General features: G+C 45.9%; 1 protein-coding gene across 2 annotated transcripts in view; it reads right to left on the bottom strand.

Moving 5' to 3' along the window:
• LOC140103728 (dimethylaniline monooxygenase [N-oxide-forming] 2-like) overlaps positions 1-9,694 on the bottom strand; it is a 53,622-nt gene extending 43,928 nt beyond the window's left edge. Inside the window, exons 1-2 of one of the 2 annotated variants that reach the window (XM_072126945.1) lie at positions 9,572-9,670; positions 7,804-7,958 (exon numbers count right to left, since the gene is read on the bottom strand). The gene's annotated coding sequence lies outside the window, so the exon portion shown is untranslated. Of the gene's footprint in view, positions 1-7,803; positions 7,959-9,571 lie in introns of both variants that reach the window. The other variant, XM_072126944.1, reaches the window with a different exon arrangement.
• Positions 9,695-14,854: the final 5,160 nt, after the last annotated feature.

The raw sequence follows: 14,854 nt of genomic DNA, 5'->3' as shown, positions 1-14,854 counted from the left end.
ATTTTCCGCCTCCGATATGAAGGGAAGATAATGGTCCACAATATAAGAGGTCCCAATATGAGTTGTGTTGAGGAATATACACTTCTCAGTCTCCCATAGATCACAACTAGAGATGAGCGAACATACTCGTCCGAGCTTGATGCTTGTTCGAGCATTAGCGTACTCGAAACTGCTCGTTGCTCGGACGAATACTTCACCCGCTCGAGAAAATGGCAGCTCCCGCCGTTTTGCTTTTTGGCGGCCAGAAACAGAGCCAATCACAAGCCAGGAGACTCTGCACTCCACCCAGCATGACGTGGTACCCTTACACGTCGATAGCAGTGGTTGGCTGGCCAGATCAGGTGACCCTGGAATAGACTAGCCCCTGCCCGCGCTGCTCGGATCATTCTGTGTCTGGATGCCGCTAGGGAGAGAGCTGCTGCTGGTCAGGGAAAGCGTTAGGGTGTTCTATTAGAATAGTGTTAGGCAGGAGTGATTCTACAAGAACCCAACAGCCCTTCTTAGGGCTACAATAACATTATACATTTTTTTTTTATTTGCTTGTGGCTGGGCTTGCTGGCACTAGTAGTGGAGCTAGTACCATATTGTGAGGAATTTGCAGGGGGACTTGCGACCGTTGTGTTTAGCTCTTAGTGACACACATATCCACCTCAAACACCAAAGTGGGACAATTTATTAGGGGTTTGATTAGAATTAGGCAGAGTCTGCTGATTTATTTTTTTTTTACCTTTATTTCATTTTATAGCTCAAACTCATCTTGCAAAGCAGTGTGCTTTCATTGTAGGCTACAAAATAGCCATAGAAGAACCCCAACGGCTTACTTAGGCCTACAATAGCGTTATATTTTCCTTTTTTTTTTGCTTGTGGCTGGGCTTGCTGGCATTAGTAGTGCAGCTAGTACCATATTGTCAGGAATTTGCTGGGAGACCTGCGACCGTTGTGTTTAGCTCTTAGTGACACGCATATCCACCTCAAACACCGAAGTGGGACAATTTATTAGGGGTTTGATTAGAATTAGGCAGAGTCTGCTGATTTTTTTTTTTTTACCTTTATTTCATTTTATAGCTCAAACTCATCTTGCAAAGCAGTGTGCTTTCAGTGTAGGCTACAAAATAGCCATAGGAGAACCCCAACGGCTTACTTAGGCCTACAATAGCGTTATATTTTCCTTTCTTTTGTTTGCTTGTGGCTGGGCTTGCTGGCATTAGTAGTGCAGCTAGTACCATATTGTGAGGAATTTGCAGGGAGACTTGCTACCGTTGTGTTTAGCTCTTAGTGACACGCATATCCACCTCAAACACCGAAGTGGGCAATTTATTAGGGGTTTGATTAGAATTAGGCAGAGTCTGCTGATTTTTTTTTTTTTACCTTTATTTCATTTTATAGCTCAAAGTCATCAGGCACAGCACAAAATCCAGTTGTGTGCTGTCAGTGTAGGTTAGAAACTAGCCATAGCAATAGGATAGCATCGTTTTGTTAAAAAAAAATAAATAAATAAAAAAAAATAAACACAAAAAAAAAAATAATTAAAAGTTTACACTTTAATTTGGAAAATGTTTAACCCGAGGGCTAGGGGTAGAGGACGAGGGCGTGGACGTGGGCGTCCAACTACTGCAGGGGTCAGAGGCCGTGGCCCTGGGCGGGGTGAGATACCACCTGCTGATGAGGGAGCAGGGGAACGCCGCAGAGCTACACTCCCTAGGTTCATCATGTCTCAAGTTACTTGGACTCGTGGTAGAGCACTGTTGAGGCCAGAACAGTGCGAAGAGGTAATGTCGTGGATTGCGGACAATGCTTCTAGCCATTTGTCCACCAGTCAGTCTTTCACGCAGTCCACCCATGTCACCGAAATCAGCACTCCTCCAGCTCCTCCACCTCAGCCTCCTTCCCCCCAGTCTGCCCCCTCCCAGCAAAATTTGGCATTTGAACCGGCATACTCTGAGGAACTGTTTTCTGGACCCTTCCCACAGTCACAAACCACTTGTCCGGTTGCTGCTGAGCAATTTTCCGATGCCCAGGTTTTCCACCAGTCGCAGTCTGTGGGTGATGATGACATTATTGACGTAGTGGAAGAAGTGTGTAAAGAGGTGTCGGACGATGAGGAGACACGGTTGTCAGACAGTGGTGAAGTTGTTGTCAGGGCAGGAAGTCCGAGGGGGGAGCAGACTGAGGGATCGGAGGATGATGAGGTGACAGACCCAAGCTGTGTTGATAGGCCGGGTGAACACAGTGCTTCTGAGATGGAGTCCTATAGCAGAACAGGCTGGAAGAGGCAGTGGTGGGGCCAGACGGAGAGGCAGGGCCAGAGCTGGTGCATCAGCGCCAAATGTTGCCCGTAGTCAAGCTCCCGTGGCGAGGGCTAGATTTTCAGAAGTCTGGAGGTTCTTTAAAGAAACACCGGATGACCGACGGACTGTGGTGTGCAACCTTTGCCAAACCAGGATCAGCAGGGGTTCCACCACTACTAGCTTAACTACCACCAGTATGCGCAGGCATATGAATGCTAAACACCCCACTCAATGGCACCAAGCCCGTTCACCTCCGGCCGGGCACACCACTACTCCTTCCCCTGTGTCATCTGCTAGTCAGCCCCCTGCCCAGGACCACGGCCCAAACACCTCCCGTGCGAAAACCCCATCTTCGCCTCCACGATCCTCCACAGCATCCACCAGCGTTCAGCTCTCCATACCCCAGACGCTGGAGCGCAAAAGGAAGTAAAGCGCAACCCACCCACACGCCCAAGCCCTCAACGTCCACATCTCCAAGTTGCTTAGCCTGGAGATGCTGCCCTATAGGCTGGTAGAGACCGAGGCCTTTCGAAACCTCATGGCGGCGGCCGCCCCTCGGTATTCGGTCCCCAGCCGCCACCACTTTTCCCGATGTGCCGTCCCAGCCCTGCACAAGCACGTGTCAGACAACATCATCCGTGCCCTGACCAACGCCGTTTCTGACAAGGTCCACCTGACCACGGACACGTGGACGAGTGCTGCCGGGCAGGGCCACTATATATCACTGACGGCACATTGGGTTAACTTGGTGGAGGCTGGGACCGAGTCTGACCCTGGGGCTGCTCATATACTGCCGACGCCGAGGATTGCGGGGCCTACCTCGGTCCAGGTCTCAAAGGCCTACTATGCCTCCTCCTCCTCCCACCCCTCCTCCACCTCCTCCTCCTCCGAATTACCATCCGTGGGCATGGCGCCATCAGTCGGTAGCTCTAGGCACAGCAGCAGTGCCATCGCTAAGCGACAGCAGGAGGTGCTCAAACTGCTGAGCCTAGGCGATAAAAGGCACACCGCCCAAGAGCTATTACAGGGCATCACGGCGCAGACTGATCTGTGGCTGGCACCGTTGAACCTGAAGCCAGGCATGGTTGTGTGTGACAACGTCCGTAACCTGGTGGCGGCTCTGCAACTCGGCAGACTGACACGTGCCATGCCTGGCCCATGTGTTAAATCTCATAGTTCAGCGTTTCCTCAAGACATACCCCAATCTGTCTGATTTGCTCACGAAGGTGCGCCGCATCTGTGCGCATTTCAGGAAGTCCAGCACAGATGCTGCCACTCTCAGGGCAGCACAGCGCCGCCTCCAACTGCCCGCTCACCGACTGTTGTGCGACGTACCCACGAGGTGGAATTCAACATTAACCATGTTATCCAGAGTTTACCAGCAGCGCAGAGCGATTGTAGACTGCCAGATGTCAACTTCCACCAGTACTGGTAGTCAGGTCAGTCAGCTTCCTCAAGTCTACAATGAGGAGTGGACGTGGATGTCTGATATCTGTCAGGTGCTGAGTAACTTTGAGGAGTCAACACAGATGGTCAGTGGCGATGCCGCCATCATCAGCCTCACCATCCCGCTGCTTGGCCTGTTGAAAAACTCTCTGGTCAGCATGAAGTCGGAAGCTTTGCGCTCGTCACAAGAGACGGGGGAAGAAGATTCCCTTGTTGATAGCCAAAGCACCCTTAGGTCTGTTTCTCAGCGCATATCGGAGGAGGTGGAGGAGGATGAGGAGGAAGAGAAGGAGAATGTTGGCGAGACAGAAGAGGGGACCATTGTTCAGTCCTTCACTGTTCAGCGTGTATGGGCAGAAGAAGAGGAGTTGGAGGAGTTGGAGGAGGAGGAAATGGGCAGTCAGGCCAGTGAGGGGAGTGAATTCTTGCGCGTTGGGACTTTGGCACATATGGCAGAGCTGAAACAGTATTTCCCTTCTGACAGCGCTAGCGGCAGAGGGCGTACTTCTGTGGGACAAGTAGCGAGGGAGAGTAGGCGAGCAGGCAGCATTTCCAGCACTGGCAGGGGTACGCTTTACAAGGCCTTTGCCAGTTTTATGTCACCCCAGCAAGACACTGTCACCTGTCCCCAGTCTCGGCAGAGTAGGGCTGATCTTTACAGAAAGATGGTGAGGGAGTACGTAGCTGACCATACCATCGTCCTAAATGATCACACAGCTCCCTACAACTACTGGGTTTCAAAGCTGGACATGTGGCACGAACTGGCGCTGTACACCTTGGAGGTTCTTGCCTGCCCTGCCGCTAGCGTGTTGTCCGAGCGGGTTTTCAGTGCAGCTGGTGGCATCATCACCGATAAGCGTACTCGCCTGTCGACTGACAGCGCTGACAGGCTGACGCTTATCAAGATGAATAAAGCCTGGATTTCTCCGGATTTTCTTTCTCCACCAGGTGAAAGAAGCTCAACCTGAAAAATGTATGCACTCCTCCTCCTCATTGTCCTCCTTCTCCTCCTCTTTGTACACTAAAGCATAGGAAACTGGCTATTTTTTGCAAGGGCCAACTGGCTCTATCTATAGTACTCTATGTATTTAATTTTTCTGGAGGGCCACCTACCCGGTCCTCTGTTTTAAGCAATTTTTGGGAGTGCCACATACAGGCACTCAAACTATTTAATTTTTCTGGAGGACCACCTACCTGCTCCTCTGGTTTGAAAACTTTTTTGGACTGCCACATACAGGCACTCAATCTATGTAATTTTTCTGGAGGACCACCTACCTGCTCCTCTGGTTTGAAAACTTTTTTGGACTGCCACATACAGGCACTATCCAAATTAAATTGTCTCCATAGCAGCCTCCACATGTCGTCTTTTTAGCTGGCTCCACACGTTGTCTCCATTGCTACCTCCACACGTCATCGCCATAGCTGCCTCCAAAAGTCGTCCATATAGCTGCCTCCATACATTGTCTCCTTATCAAACGAACTGTGTCAGGCAGAATTTTGGGTTGTTTTCACATCAAACATCAAACTTGTTAACTTGTTAACTGTCGCCACCCTGCTGTGTAATCCACAAAATATACTGGCAAACTTTTATCATTTATCAATATTATTTCAGCGCTTCTTGCGCATCTGTTTACATTCCCCTCACCCGCCATATCCTAAACTTATAAGAACGCTACTACACTTGATCTTATACAAAAGGTTCTTAGAAGTGCTGTTTGGGGAGTAGCCTAGAGACAGGGGCTTGGATTGGCGAAAGCTCGCCTGGCAGCGGAGCGCCAGCTCCATCTCAAGATCCAACTAACATAGTTTTAACTGCAGCACCTTTAATCTACTACTAGTTAACTGCCTCCATACATCGTCCCCTTATCAAACGAGCTGTGTCAGGCAGAATTTTCAGGTGTTTCACCAGATACATAGTGGAACTCGGCCCATCTGTCGCCACCATGCTGGAGACCTGAAGTTGCAATCATAGCAGTGCAATATGGATGCCCGATACTGTCGCTCTTAATCATGGAACCATTTCCGTAAAAACAATTAAAAATAGAACCACTATGCTATTCCATTATTCCTAGGTGAAATATTCAAACGACCCGGCCTGATTTGAAAATTATAATTTTTTCAAAGTAAACGCTTCTGGCCCCCAGGCCCATTTTGGGTGGGGAGGAGCCGAGAGACAGGGGCTTGGACAGGCGAAAGCTCGCCTGGCAGTGGACCGCCAGCTCCATCCCAAGATTAGGCAGCCTCAGAGGCATCCATGCATGCTGCCCCTGCTGTTTCCTGTCCATTTTCCCTCCACGATCCTCCACAGCGTCCACCAATGTCTCATTTCAACTCTCTATACCCCAGACGCTGGAGCACGAGAGGATATGCAGCACATCATCCCCTTATCAAACGAGCTGTGTCAGGCAGAATTTTCAGGTGTTTCACCAGATACATAGTGGAACTCGGCCCATCTGTCGCCGCCATGCTGGAGACCTGAAGTTGCAATCATGGCAGCGCAATATGAATGCCCCATACTGTCGCTCTTAATCATGGAAGTCGTCTCCATGGCTGTCTCCACATGTCGTCCCCTTATCAAAAGAGCTGTGTCAGGCTCATTTTTCGGGTGTTTCACCAGATACGTTATGGAACTTGGTCACTATGTCGCCACCATGCTGTGTTATCGACTAAATATACCGTCAACCTTTTGTTCACATAGGAAATCATTTCACCTCCTTTGGTGAAACCTGAGTCCATTTAGGGTATGTCGCCATGAGACTCTCTAGCCTGCCACTGCTGCTGCTGCCTCTGCATGCCGTCCCCTATAGTGTCAGGGTCAATTATTGCATGTTTAAGATACTATCTAGCCTCATTCGGTCATGGCCATGCTGTTGCCCATAATGGTGCGATTAAGCAGCCTCAGAGGCATCCATGCATGCTGCCCCTGCTGTTTTCTGTCCATTTCCATTGGTGTTTCCATCCTTTTCTGAGGTTCCCAGGTGTTTGGCCAAGCTTCCCTGTGCAGAGCCTTGGTCCCCTTGAAAAATGCTCGAGTCTCCCATTGACTTCAATGGGGCTCGTTATTCGAGACGAGCACTCGAGCATCGGGAAAAGTCCGTCTCGACTAACGAGTACCCGAGCATTTTAGTGCTCGCTCATCTCTAATCACAACACATACTTTCAGTGTGTTTATGGCATATGCAAGGTCAGAACTCAGATTACTGAATCAGCAATAGATTTTTAAAACCAAAAACTAATGGTGTTCCAGTTGAGTCTGGTCATGATATCTTTTAGAGGGACCATAGACAAACAGGATATGGGCTTGTGTAAATAATTGGGCACGCTAGGCTGGTGAACTGATTACACAGTCAGCTGAAGGCATGAGAAAGCTAAAATATTAAAAGCAAAGATATATGAAAACTTAAACATACAAAGGCTAAAACATCCTTCCCATCCTTGTGAGCTCTACTTATGTATAAGGTATATATTGCAACAAGCACAATTACAGATATCAGTATTAATACAGATATGTTTTTGTCATGGTATGTTCCATGTCAAGTTGGGGATTAGAGGGGGCCATAGTATGAGTTGAAGATGAGGGGCAACAATATAAGGGATGACTGAGGGGATACTTTACTTTTATACATTTGGTTTAAATCACGCTTGCTCCTGTGGACATATGTGCAATAGACTTCCCCTTCAGTGGTACATTTAAACTACAACAAATAGAGGCAGATATATATCCTGTGTTGACATCTAGTGGTTGTTTCTGGTACATTCCCTGTTTTTATACTGAATATATGGATCTGAATTGTAACCAAGAGAAAGCAATCTCACATCTCTGTTCCAGTTACTTACATGAGTTAAAGGTATAGTGAGCGGAATAAAGATCATAATGTGGCAGCTTGCACAGGTATTTAAATAACTGGTGCATTGCGAATGTGTCGCACTTGACCCTCTTTTTTGGCGCATCGGAATTGGCTTCCATGTGAAATAAATGGCGGGGTGAGGATGCAGTCGGACGATCCGACTAATTCAGATTGAGCACGGTATTTAACTTTTTAATTGTGTCGCAAGCCCAAGCACTTACATGCAACACTAAAACGATGGTGAACTCTGTCGGACCTGAGCGGGGAAGCGACACGTGCAGGATATCCGGCGCACAATCTTAGTGAATCGCTGCAGGGCTTTTCTGTGAACTCCGGTGACAGGTAAGTAAATGTGTCCCAGTGTGTTACTGTTATCCTATTAAAATAAAGTACAAACGTGTCTGTTTTCATGTATTGACCCAGCAGGTACAATACATACACATTCCCTATTTTACAAGAGAATGGATGAAGTAAGGGTGTGAATGCATTTGTGATGCCACAATTAAGGAGCTACATCCCACATTACTGGGCTGCCACTAAAATACCATAAAGGAAACTATTAATTTCATTTACATTCTTCATCCCTCTTCCTGTAGGCAGTTTTACTTCTGACCTTCATTTTTGCAAAGGCTCACAGACCGCACACAGATGACACCATGGCGACGGCCAAGAATAGGACCCGCTAAGTTTTTGTCTCAGGGGCAATTGGCTCAGACACCGGGCTGAGGAAACCATATCTGTGTGAATGAGCCCCCAGACATACATGGAGATGTGAGCTAGCTGTAGAAACAATGGCTAACACACGTCCCAAAATAATATTTGTGAAATACATGGAGTTATAATATTACATATTAATATAATAATAAACAGCAAAGAAGAACTTTTCGAAGAAGAACCTTTTTATAGTGATTTTACCGATTTAATACTCCAAAAACCCTACAGTTTAGCCTTTAACACATATCGCAATACCGCAAACTGAGTTAATAATGCGTTGGCATGCAGCAAGGGGTGTATGGAGAGTGATCACAGGTGCTGTTAGCGATCGCGAGTTTTAACCCTTTACATACCCCCCGGAGCATATAACAGCCAGCAACATGTGTGCACCATCATATTGGCTGTGATCATTAGGTTTAAAGTACCCAGGTTTAAAGTACCCAGTCTAAAAAATTGTTTCAAAAAATGTAACCCCCTTCCCCTATAACTTGTATAAGAATAAATAAAAGATAAAAATCACAAGCATGTTAGGTATTGATGTGTCCCAAAAGTACTATCAATATGGAAAAACGCATATTTCTGGGGGTGAACCCTGTGAACCCTGCTTTTTTGCTATTAAGAAAAAAAGTTGTACCATGTTGTACCATCCAGCAAACTGTATCAATGTAAACATCATTATATCCTGCAAATGACACCTTAAATATCTAGATACACCAAAGTATGAAAAAAATATTTGTGCTAAAACCTATTAAAAACCTGTATAACTTTATTGTCTTTTGGAATTCAAAGTGCAATTAGTAAAAAGAGCGCCTACAAGAAAATGGCGCAAGTGAGTTTTTTCATCAAGCTCACAGTACGCTTCCCAGTATGAGGCATGGAAAATTAAATAAAACCAAAAGGAAGTACATTTTGTTACAACAAAAACATGCCCTGTACATGGAAAAATGAAAATGTTATGGATTTTTTAAAAAGGGGAGTAAAAATTCACTGTAATGTAACACCTGGCTGCTGCATTTAATTCCACACTGTGAGTGTTAACCAATTGCAGACAGAATAAATGGCAAAATCTTGTACTGTAGAGCCTCAGTATAGATCCATATAGTCTCCATGCAGTGACACACAGACTCTCTAGGATTCCTAGTTTGTGGAAAAAGTTAGCGTGCAGGGTCTGATTTAGAAGAAATTGTTAAATAAGGAATACACAAATTTCTGAATACAACCCAAATCTAATAATCTTTGACTTTAGAACATAAAATCATCTAGTATTTTACTTACTGAATGAAGCCACAGCTGTCACCTCCCTGCAGATGCCAAGTGTCTGTGTGATGCACTAAAGTTATTTCATGACATCCGATGGTTTTATTTTGGCACTCCCAGGCAAATACAAACCCACAGAAAGTCCTCTGATCTGGGCGTAACCAAAAGACGACAGCTTAAGACAGAATAGATCTTCATTACACACAATGATCTGCTCTCCTTTAGAACCTTAAAATGTGGCACATTTTGCTTGTCCATACAGTTTGTAAAGCCACATTCTATAAAATACACAAAAAACATATATGGAAAGACAGTGGGACATTTATTTGTAATTACAAACTTTAACCAATGAAAGGGGTAGGTTGTGGTGAGATTTGTGACACTGTGGGGCAGATTTATCAAGTATCTGAAAGTCAGAATATTTCTAGTTGCCCATGGCAACCAATCACAGCTCCCCTTTAAAATATTCATGAACACTGGTAAAATGAAAGCTGAGCTGTGATTGGTTTCCATGGGCAACTAGAAATATTCTGACTTTCAGACACTTGATAAATCTGCCCCTTTATCTAGCTTTCAGTGTAGCTTATGCATTTGAAATAGTGTTTTTAATATTTCTAATTACATCTTCTATAAATACCTGTACATGAATGTCACTTATATGCACCATGTAAAGGGAACCTGTATTCATTTTCATTTTCATTTTCACCTAATGACCGGTTCTCATATACTTTTTATCACAAATCTGCTTTTATAATTAACATTACTGCTTCCACTCACTTTTAAAACTAATAATATACCCGACTCCCTGCGAACAGACAGGATCAAGTCATCTGGTCATCCCTGTTCGTGTTTTGTCATCACCATTATCTCCTCAAAGCTCTCTCAGCTCTCCCTCCCCTATCTCCCTCATGCCAACGTGAGCTGACAGAGATTTGGTTCCATTACGGGGTTAGCTCAAGTCGACACAAGTGAGGGAGAAATAAAGAGCTGTGAGGAGATAACAATGCTGATACAGGGTAAAAATGTGAAATCCTGATAACTGGTTCTCTTTAATCTTTACGAGTTAAACAAATGAAACAATTTCAGTCCAATTCCTGATGCAACTTTTACGCTGTTTAAAGTGCACCCTTTCTACATCCACTTAAGCCACAGGGGGGCAGATTTACTTACCTGGTCCATTCGAGATCCAGCGGTGGGTTCTCCGCCGAGGATTCGGGTCTTTCGGCGATTCACTAAGGTAGTGCGCGCGATGTCCACCAGGTGTCCCTGCTGCACTGAAGTCCGTTGGAGTTCGCTGAAGTTCACCATCCGTTGCCATCCGTTCACCATCCGTCACCATTACGCGCCGGCTGTCTGCAAATTTTAAAGGGCAAGCACACCGCTAATTGGTGCTGGCCACCTAACAACCTATAAATGGTCAGCCTCTTCCTGTGACCACTGCCAGGTCTTTGTGTTTCTATGCCTGAGAGAAAGCTTTGTTACATGCCCTGATTTCCCGCTGTGACCTCGATTCCGTTTTTGACTTTGTTCCTGTGCTGCCTGTCCAGACCTACCGCTACATCCCCGACTCTGATCCAGTGCATGGACCACAACCCCTGGTGCCTGACAGTGAGCTAATGGTAGTGCCCTGAATCTGTGGCACTCCGTTGGCCTAACCAAACTAATTTCCCCTGATGATTGCGCTGTGTGGAGTGCCCCCTCCCCAGACTCGCACTCCTTGTCCTGGCTCCTGCTCCCGTCCTGGACTAGGCCGCGCCTCCCCGCTTTCTTGGGTGCGCGTGCGGCAATACTTAAATGATTTAAAGGGCCAACGTCCCTTTAATTGGCTCCAGCTAATCCGGGCGCACCCTTATAATCAGGCAACTCCCTTCACTCTCTGCCAGATCTTCAAGTCTTTCCACTGAAGAGAAAGCCTCCTGTCCGTTTCCAGGCGCCTTTGTGTTTCTGTGAGTTTCTACACGCCTTCGTGTTTCCTGTGGCAGTCCTGTGTTCCTGTGGCGGTCCTGTTTTCCTGTGGCGGTCCTGTGTTCCTGTGGCGGTCCTGTACTCCTGTGGTGTTCCTGTGGCGGTCCTGTGTTCCTGTAGCGGTTCTGTATCCCGTTGGCCATCCTGAGGTACTGCCTTCCAGAGGTCCTGCCTTCCCGAGGTCCTGCCTTCCCGAGGTCCTGCCTTTCCGAGGTCCTGCCTCCTGTTTTCATACCTTGGCTGCCACCGCGGGCCTAGTCACACCCGTGAAAAGACCTGGTGGCTCCCCTCCACAGCAAGACCATCCCGCTTTGCGGCTGGTTCTGGGGAAGACCAGGGGTCCACTTAGATTCCGGTCCTGGGTTGCAGCTAGTACCATCATCTCCTGCGGTAGTCTAGGGAGTCCACAGACTTTAGCCCAAAGAGACTCTCCCTCACCCCCGTGCGTGACACTGTGGTCCATGAAACACATAGGAACAACTTAATTTAGTAATTAGGATGATAGCAGCTCAATCATTGGGAAATCTTGGGGACAACTCTTGTAAAGGCAGGAGTTATAAGATGTGAGGGCGACTGAAGCAAAGATAGGGCCGGGTAAGATGCCTGTGACCAGGATCTGATGGCAAGCCATTGTCTGATCACCAACAAAAACTGACATATGTGAGATCTAAACATATCTTTCACCCTTACCTTACATGTTACACTGGCTGACTGTAAGTACTGTAATCATATTGCATGTTCTAAGTCAATCTATCAGTACTTAAAGGGAACCTACCACCACAAATCTACCTATAAAGGTAGATTGGGTGGTAGGTGGATCAATGGGACGTGAGGATAGCCCTTTTAAGGGCTAATCCTCACGTCCCTGCACCTTTTTGATAACTTTTCTTAGATATATATTCAAATTTACTTATGCGGCTACTGGGGCCGCATCTGAGGTTACACGAGGCGGCTACTCCACGCCCCGGTAGCCTCTTTTCCCCTCCTACTTACCCACTACTCACTCCTACTTATAGTATCTCCAATATGTATATATATATACATACATATTGGAGATACTATAAGTTATTGACTACATTTTATAATTAACAAAACATTATAAAAACAATGTTTCTTTTATTCTTCACAATGTAGATAGTTCTTCACAATGTGTTGCTAACATAATTAGTAGTTTACCATGTATACTCGACTATAAGCCAACCCAAATAAAAGCCACAAAAAACTGGGAACACCTATTGACTTGAGTATAAGCTTAGGGTGGGAGACGCATTCGTCACAGTCTCCCCCCAGTATATAGCTATTCAGCCCAGTGAGCACCGGTATACAACCAGCCCAAGGATGTAGCCAGCCAGCCCCAGTATACAGCCAGTTACTTTATTAGGGAAAAGAAAGAGATGAGGGAAGGGAAAAGTTGTGAGTGTGTAAACTAAAAAATAACTTTTATTAATTCTTATAAAATAGTTTCATATTTATTTGTGAAATATATCCAAAAAACTAGTATGGCTTCACTAGTATCACCATACTTTATGATGGCCAGAGAGGCTGTCAGGTGCCAGCCCAGGACAACTATACAGGAGTGGATCCCCTAATTCTTCCTGTACTTCTCCTGTAAAAATATCTAACGTCCCCTTAAAATATTCTTATATAAGAACAGATGCGTTATCAAAAAACGTATGTGCTTTGCGTTTTTAAAAGACTGCTTAAAAACGGACCAAAAATGGGTTCAAACCGCATGTCAGCACGCTGCAGGACGCCGATCAATTAATGACAGAAGTTCTGCGAAACAACGCGCAACAATAAGAGCATGTAAATTTATCCACATAGTGTGAACTGCTCTATATCACGCCACAGCATTAGTTACAGAGACTGCCGTGTCCTGCTGCAGCTGGGAGCCTGCAGCTGGGAGCATGGCATACTCTATACTCTTCTTAGCACGTATTCAGACTAAGTGGCAGTGTGTAGTACAGGGGGAGTAAAGGCACTACTGTATACACATAAGATCAGTGCCCTATTGTGTCTCTGAGGCAGCCATTTTGAACTATATAGTGAAACCACGCTGCTGCACAAGTAAATTATTATTCTGCTTGTTAAGGTTTTTGTGCATATACAATAGTAGAACTAGATTATATTTACTACCAAGTGAGAGCAGATTGTGCAGTGGCATCTGCTGCATATACAGTGATAATACTCTGTATCCCAAATACCCCCTTATATAAAAATATTGTAGGGGGACATTATATATTTTTACAGGAGGAATATATTTTTAACAGGAAGAATTAGGGGATCCGCTCCTGTATAGTTGTCCTGGGCTGGCACCTGACAGCCTCTCTGGCTATCATAAAGTATGGTGATACTAGTGAAGCCATACTAGTTTTTTGGATATATTTGACAAATAAATATGAAACTATTTTATAAGAATTAATAAAAGTAATATTTTAGTTTACACAACTTTTCCATTCCCTCGTCTCTTTCTTTTCCCTAACAAAGTTACGAGATCTTACAGGTGGTGCACATTGTGAGTGTATATTATAGTGTGTGAACACGACTCTTTGTTCATCCAGTATACAGCCAGCCAGCCTGCCCGAGTAAATAGCCCTCCAGTGCCCAGTATGTAGCCAGCATGCCGCTAGTATATAGCTAGCCAGTCCCCAGTATATAGCCAGCCTGCCCCGGTATATAGTCAGCCCCAGTATATATCCAGCCAGCCTTTCCCAGTATATAGCCAGTGCCCAGTTTATAGCCAGCCTGTCCCCAGTATACAGCCCCAGTATGCCCAGTACATAAAAATAGAAGGTCAATACTCCCCTTTCCCGTGATAAACCCCCCCCCCCCCCCCTTACCGTTCCTCTTCTTGTAGCGGCAGGTTCGCGCAGGTCCGTGATGGCAGGTGCTGCTGCCATCATATTGTGTGAGCCTTCAGCCAGGCACACACTCTGACATCATCGCCTGTGCGCCGCAACGTTGCATGGACCTAGTGCTGCTGGATGTAAGAAGAGGACCTGTGGGGGGCGTCGGAAAGGTGAGTATTCACTTTTTTTTTACTAGAGTAAAAGCCGTGTTTGGGTTTTTCAGCACATTTTTTGTGCTGAAAAACTTAGCTTAAACTCGAGTCTACACACTCATTTTTAGTTCAAAGAGGAGTACAATTGCAAAAGCAGTCAGGAGACTGGTGCCTATCTGAGAGAGAGGCTGAGACGTAGTAACTGGAAATAAGTAAACTGCAGGCCTGCAGCAGTGTGGTCACACTAGCCAACTGTAAGGCATTAATGTTGCATCTATTGGATGTTGCATTCAAGATATTTACTTGTATTTATGGTTTTTCCTTCTACAGGTGTA

The sequence above is a fragment of the Engystomops pustulosus genome, chromosome 10, assembly GCF_040894005.1.
Source record: "Engystomops pustulosus chromosome 10, aEngPut4.maternal, whole genome shotgun sequence".
Lineage (NCBI taxonomy): Eukaryota > Metazoa > Chordata > Amphibia > Anura > Leptodactylidae > Engystomops > Engystomops pustulosus.
Note: the sequence above shows the minus strand (reverse complement) of the source record. Positions and strands in the feature narration are given on the sequence as shown.